The 7,496-nt window shown below is 33.0% G+C and overlaps 1 pseudogene; it reads left to right on the top strand.

The window, feature by feature from the left end:
* The first annotated feature begins 3,403 nt into the window (after window positions 1-3,403).
* LOC131045648 (carotenoid cleavage dioxygenase 8 homolog B, chloroplastic-like) lies at window positions 3,404-7,028 on the top strand (annotated as a pseudogene).
* The last annotated feature ends 468 nt before the right edge of the window (window positions 7,029-7,496 follow it).

Raw genomic sequence — 7,496 nt, 5'->3', positions numbered from 1 at the left:
GTCACTATTGTCCAATAATTAATTTATCAAATAAATTAATTATTCCCCTATTCTTCTAAAGTCCTCTCAATCATTATTTCCTCTAAACCCACTCAATTAATTAATTCTAATTAATTAGCCTAGTCATGTGATTCCTACAAATCACTTTTTCTAATCCCACTCAACCTAATTAATCCTTCTAGAATCTCTCCTAATTGTGCTTATCATTATTCTCCATTTTTTTAATTCCCACTCATGTCACATCAACATTGAGTCTCTCAAAGAAATTCAAATTTCTTTGAATCCCTCAATGCATCCTTATTTTGGAATTTTTAATTCCTCAAGTTTGAAATTCAAATTTCTCCCCCCTTTTTCCAAAGGAATTTTATATTCCTATTTATTTTCCCAAGGCACCCTTGATCCATGCCTTCTATCTAAAATCAATCCCAACCTTTCATAATCAAATCAATCTTGGCCCTTCATTGGCCTTCTCCAATCTATAAATTGGGGCTTCTTATCCTCACAAATAATATCCACTTCTCATGCATCCTCATGCTGCTCTATTCTCCTCTCATCCTCTTCTAAATCCTCTCTCAAATCTATCAAATCATAATCCATCACTCAAATCCAACAATCCAATAATCCATCCACTTACCTTTTTGAGCACAAGGAGAGCAATCCACATCCCTCTCCAACTCTCCGTTTGTCAAAATTTGGAGCTACCAAAGTTTGTGGAGGCAAGGAGGACAAGGAAGAGCTACTTGCAATGGGAGCTTCATGAGTATATTTCATTTATGTGGTCTTGTTCTCATGATGTTCTTGTTTAATCTTCCTTGATATCTCATTTTAATGGTTTTTGTGTTTATTGAAAATGAATCATGCTCTAACCATATTTTTGTGAGACAAACACAATAAGCCCTTCATGGAGAACGAGACTATTTGGATTCTCCATTTGTTTTTTAAGACTATTCTCTAAAGAGGAGGCCAGATAGAAAGGAAAAGACATGATTTTACCATGCCTAAAATGGTTCAAAATGGTAAAATGGTAGGAAAATATACTGGCATATTTGCCATCAAACATTGATTAGTTGTCATTGTACCTATCTCATTGTACCTAGTATTTTTTGTTAGTTCTTAGTGGGGGACTTATTTTACACGACTTAAGTTTCCTTACGTCTTGCACGTGTTCTTCTCAAACATTGATTAGTTGTCATATGATTTTATCTTATCTCATGACAACTACTTTACAAATAATTTTATTTAACCTAGGTCAACACTTTAGTTGTCTTATTGTATAGGATTATGACACATGTCATAATCTTGTACAATCCTACTTTTTATCTTGTCTTTATAAGCTAGGCCTCTCATGTACATTGTCATGCCCAATTTTATATTCAATCAATCCTATATTGTTGAAGAAAGATATTTTTTGTCATTTTGGTCTTACAAGGTTCCTAGGGGTGTTGTGGAGTCACCAATGAACTCTGATATACCATAGATTTGGTTTCTTAAGTGTTTAATTTAAAATCTTTATAGTATACTCTATTGAGATTCTTTATCTAAATGCTTGATGTATGAAAATTTTCATCGATTACAAGTATTCAAAAATAGCTTTGGGCAACTATTGAATTGTGAGGATCAAGTTATCCTCAATTAACCCAAAGATATACTAGATTTATCTTAGATGTATATTTAAAACATTATTCTCAAACTTATAAAATTTATAAATTTGATATCAAAGTTGATGTTTTTATTTTAGTGCTTGCAAATGATTTGTTCATATAACTATTGGTTTTAATTGTTTAATATGTTTGAATGATCCATGATATTAATTAATGTGGAAATGAATGTCTCTATAAACCATTTCATCAAAACAAAATGCACAACTATTTACCATGTTAGCTCTCAAATAGTGGAAAGTATATGAAATTGCCATTTGAATTTAAAAATAAATAAATTTAGGTCAAAATGATCCAAGATTAGAATTAATAGACAAATGATTTTCAATATCTACAAACTACAAAATCATAAAAAATTATTGCACAAATGTGTAATTTTTATTTTATTTTTGATGGAGGTCCAGACCTGCGAGCATGACAACCTAGCAAAGGGATGAAGCCCGCGAGCTGCTAGCCCAGTGAGGGCCTTCACAAAGTATTTTTTGCCACCCGATATGCGGGGAACGAGCCAATAGGTTGAACCTCTTCGGCTAAGAGCCAAGAACTCAAGGGTATCCATTTCAACAACTATTGAAAAATGTAGGACCATGTAATTTGAATTTGAAAAGAAAAAAAGTTGAGTCAAATCCACTCCATGTGTGACTAACCTTGCACACTATGAGTTTGACTTGGATTAAAAATTGCAAAAGTTTGATGCATAGATCACATCTATTGAAAATCAAAGTTGATAATAGACTAAATATATGATATTGTGCAAATAATGAAAAAATAAGATTAATATTTAAAATTGTATGAAAGTTAAAATAAATAACAACAAATTAAAATTTTTAAAAATAAATAAATTTAACATATAAATATATTGTATATTGATTACTATATAAGTATATTAAGATATTTCTTTAAAATAAATTTATAAATAAATAAAAAATTACGTACACATTAAAATATAAAAGATTTTGATTTTATTTGGTTGTCTTTTCCACGCTCTTCATTGAATATAGCCTGTTGTTTAGGTTTTGAGATTCTTCTCTACATTTTTTTTTTTTTTTTTTTTTTTAATGAAAAGGCTTCCAATTCTTGTCTAATGTGCATTGTTCAATTAAAAAAACAACTAAAATCAGTCTGCAAGTTTCATGTCTACAATATTATATTACTAATCTTTCGATACAATATTTCTTTGACTCAAAACTATTCCGTCATTTACTACCCCTATTTTGTTTATTGACTGACTATCAACTAAGACTGAAATTGGGGGCATTAGAAAATGTGTGGAACTACATTGCTGGACGCTACCTGCCTTAACATGACGTGATCGAGGAACCTTATCTTATGCCGTCCTTGCCTGGCAGAAATAAGAAATGAAACAGGCACGCTCTAATTTAATTAATAATCTCTAGGACTTATATTGGTGGGCCGGGAATCCCGCGCAGACAGAAGACTCATTACAGTCCCTCCAACTCAAGATGATAATTAAATCTACTCTATAGAGTTCTCCGTCAAAACCAATCACCAATTCAATTCCACGCTACTTCTGCTTTGTCTCATCTCTATGATAGGCAGGTCAAAGAAACATTGAATGAGTCTCCTCCAATTATATTCAAGGCAGATGAAATATCACAATCAATAACCTTTTCATTTGACTTCACTTTCCTTGAATCATTTCCTCTCTATTACATATTATATATGTCTTGCATATTGCATCACATAATGTGCAGTTTTCTCTTGGGTGCCACATATGTGCTTTAATGGCATTAGTAGACTCTTATGTCTTTAGAATTCAAAGTTCAAAATATTTGCCAGGGAGGGGAACAAATGGCATTGGCTACCTTTGTTTAGAGACAAACTTCTGTGCCGGACGTAGAATTCCTAGGTTAATATTGGCTGCAAGTATGCGCTTCTTTTCCGACCAAAACGCGATAGATAGCGCAAGCGCCGGAAAATATCATGCTGCGTGGCAAAGTTTGGAGGAAGAGCGTTGGGAGGGCGAACTCGAAGTTGATGGCAACATTCCAAACTGGTTGGTTAGTATGTTATCACTTTGCGAAACGTTTTTGCCTTATGAAATATCAATCATGGATAAAATGACTTAGTTACCATATGTTTATCAATGTTTTCACACGAACTCTTGCAATTTTTTACGGTAGAGGCCGAGGATAAAAAGAAAAACAAAGAATAGATAGAAAATAGTTGAAACAATATCAAGAAAATGAGCTTTACTGCTGGAAAAATTATATGTATATTCACATATGAAAAGACATAAAATCTGATTTTAAAAGAGAGCTGGGGCTCTTTTCAATTTTACACGTCAAAATGTAATCCCCTGTTCTGGTTGATATCAGCTGTTACTACAGCCACATTCATCTGCTCTTTTTTTAATGCACTGATCTAAAACCTGCCCTGCTCTGGCTATTTATTGCTGTTATAAAAACTTCCATACTCTTCTTTCTATCTTTTATTCAAAACTGTCTCCTTATTCCTTTCGTATGCCCAACCAAAGCTATATAACAAAATATTAAAATGCATTTAATTTGAAATCTATTGTAGCAAAATCCTAAGGAGATTATAATCTAAACTTTTTAATTCAAATTTGTTATGTGTACATTCAAAGTGGAGTAAAATGAAAAGAATGCATCATTGGAAGAGTAAGAAAGAAGCTACGGAGGAGTATAGAGAAGTAAATGGTGGTAGTTTTAATTCCAAAACAATTTTGCAGTTTGATTCACAAATGACTTATTTCCAACACAAAATTATCGTCTATTCTCGTATCTAGCAAATGAAAATGAATTAATAGCGTTGATAAGATATGGTGCTCTCTTTGGAGGTGTTAACTTTTTATTTCTGTAAAATATCTTGGCCGGCCGATCTCTAACGAATTTTCTCATTCTGTTGCCGAAGAGATTAAAATAAAAAGTTAGTTTGTTTAAATATAACTTACTGACTCATATCTGCTGGGATTCTGCATGGACTGTATACAGAATGGTACCTACCTCCGAAATGGACCAGGAGTATTTGACATACGCGATTACAGTGTCAACCACCTTTTCGATGGGTAGATTTCTTTTCTACAATTACTCCCTTCTCCAATGTTATTTTAGATGATATTCTACACTCTTGTGTCATATTTGATAATTTCTGTACATGAAATATATTCTCTAGCTGAGCGCTTGCTTTCTGTTAGACCTATAATAGTGTTTTATCTCACAGATATGCTACCCTGGTCCGTGTTCAGTTTGATAATGGCAAAGTAAATGGCGGGCATGGACAATTACAGTCCGAGGCTTACAAGATGGCCAAGAGAAACAAAAGAATTTGTCATCGTGAATTTTCAGAATTTCCAAAGCCGTCAAATTTCTTATCCTGCATTGGGTACTTGATGGGCATGATTTCTGGTGCCTGAGTCACCGACAATGCTAATGTAGCAGTCGTTAGGTTGTTTACCTTTTCTCTCCAACATTGTGGACTCTTAAAATGATCTTTCTGCTTTCAATGTTTAACGAAATATCTATATACATGTCATATGGTTTTGACAGCCTAGGTGACGGACGAGTTATCTGCGTGACAGAGACTACTAGGGGATCTATCCAAATCAACCCCAACACACTTGAAACCATCGGTAGATTCAACTACACCGACAATCTGGGAGTATGTCATTTTATAGCACAATATTAATATTCAATACGGCTATCATGAATTTGAAGGAAAAATTTATGTTTCTAATACATTAACTTGTTATATGCTTGGCAGGGGATGAATCCCAACCAGTCTGGACACCCTATGGTATTTGAGAACGAACTCATTACAATCCTTCCAGATATCATCAACCCAGGATACAATGTTGTCCGCATGCTTGCTGGAACCAATGAAAGAACTTTAATTCGAAGGGTAAGATCAAATTTAGTAAAACGTTTAACAAATTGAGTAAAACGTTTAACAAAGACCATAAAAATAAATAAAAAATGATTACAATTATTTTTGGAAAATAATTCAGGTAAATTGCAGAGGAGGTCATGCTCCAGGTTGGGTTCATTCTTTTGCAGTTACAGAGAATTACATCATTGTTCCCGAGATGCCTATAAGATATTCATTAGGTTGTATTTTCGGAGGGGAGATTTTCAAATGGCAGCCAGAGACTAAGGCATTTATGCATGTAGTTTCTAGAGTTACAGGAGAGATGGTAAGTAGTAGTACATGTTTCCCTCAATAATAAACAAAAATATTCATGTGTTAAACTAACTGAATGATTATGACAGCTTACATCTGTTGAAGTGCCATTGTTCATAACATTACACTTCATCAATGCTTATGAAGAAAGACAAGAGCTTGGCAAGGAGACGTCAATAATAGTTGATTGTTGTGAATATAACGCCGATCCGTCCATCGTAGATATATTAAAACCAAAAGAGTTGAGATCCTTCTCTGGTGAAGACGTTCCTGTAAATTCAAGGTAATTGATGTTTACTGTATGGTATTTTAGTATATAGTACATGTCAACAGAAATGAATTCATTCCAAAACAAGATTCCCTAATTAACATAACAATAAGTTAGCATAATCACAGAGTGAAAAACTGTATGAAATTCTTGACAATATCACTTCAAATGACATTGATTTTATTTGTATATTTAGTGGGATAATATTGCCGCTTCATAGATATTGGTTTTTGAGAGCAGAATAGGACGTTTCACGATACCCCTTGATGGCACTCTAACAGGGAAACTAGATGTTGCGATGCCTCCAGAGAAACACGGTAGAGGAATAGACCTGTGCACCATAAATCCAAACTACATTGGGAAGATGTATCGTTATATATATGGCTGTACGACACGACGCCCTTGTAATATTACCAATACTCTTACAAAGGTCATCTTACTTTATATATTATTATCTTATCATTAGTGACTTTCTCCTCCAATTTGTCTGACTTGTTTGTTTATTTTTTATATTTTCTTTTCTTTATAAATTAATGCCATGCAATTTTAGAAATTGATATTTGTGTTCTTTAATGATATAGATCGATTTGAAAGAGAAAGTAACAAAAAATTGGTATATTGAAGGGGCCATTCCATCTGAACCCTTGTTTGTAGCTCGACCTGGAGCTAAAACAGAAGATGATGGTGAGAAGATAGCACCAAGTTTATAGATCTAATCATTATAGATAATTATTTTGTCAATCGGGAAGAATTATAATTCATGTTATGTTCTATTATGTTTTGTTTTAGGAGTGGTGATATCATTAGTGAGCGATAAGTATGGTGGAGGGTTTGGAGTAATTTTGGATGGATTTACATTTACAGAAATTGCTCGTGTAAAGTTTCCTTATGGACTACCATTTGGCACACATGGTTGTTGGCTTCCCAAGTGTAATCTATAAAATAGATGTAAACATTGTTTAATCATCTAATTTAGACATGTAGAGGTAATAGTCTTCACATTGCCATAGCATATAAAATGGTCAGATTTGTTGGTTCTCAAACCTACTATTAGCTATTTTTAAGTGGATGTGAATTCCTATCCTCAAAATAACTAAGTTATTGGTTCAATGAATGAGAAATATATTTCTTCTACACTTTAAGCTCTATAAAACCTTGGTAGATGGACCTCATAACTTTAAATAACTTTAAATATTTATGGTAAAATTGGTTTATAATGGTGAAAAATGTACATAAATGGCTCGTGAAAATATAGTGAAGAGTTGAATAATAATTATACAATATCATATATTCCTTGTACCTCTAATGCTTTGACATGATACAACCCATAAAATTCTAATGCACAACAACAAAGCATATTTTTTCCTTTTTCCTTGAGAATATAAAGTCAAATAATGATTTAAACGTCT

Source organism: Cryptomeria japonica, chromosome 3 (genome assembly GCF_030272615.1).
Source record: "Cryptomeria japonica chromosome 3, Sugi_1.0, whole genome shotgun sequence".
Lineage (NCBI taxonomy): Eukaryota > Viridiplantae > Streptophyta > Pinopsida > Cupressales > Cupressaceae > Cryptomeria > Cryptomeria japonica.
The sequence above is the reverse complement of the archived record's forward strand: the minus strand, read 5'-3'. Positions and strand labels throughout refer to the sequence as shown.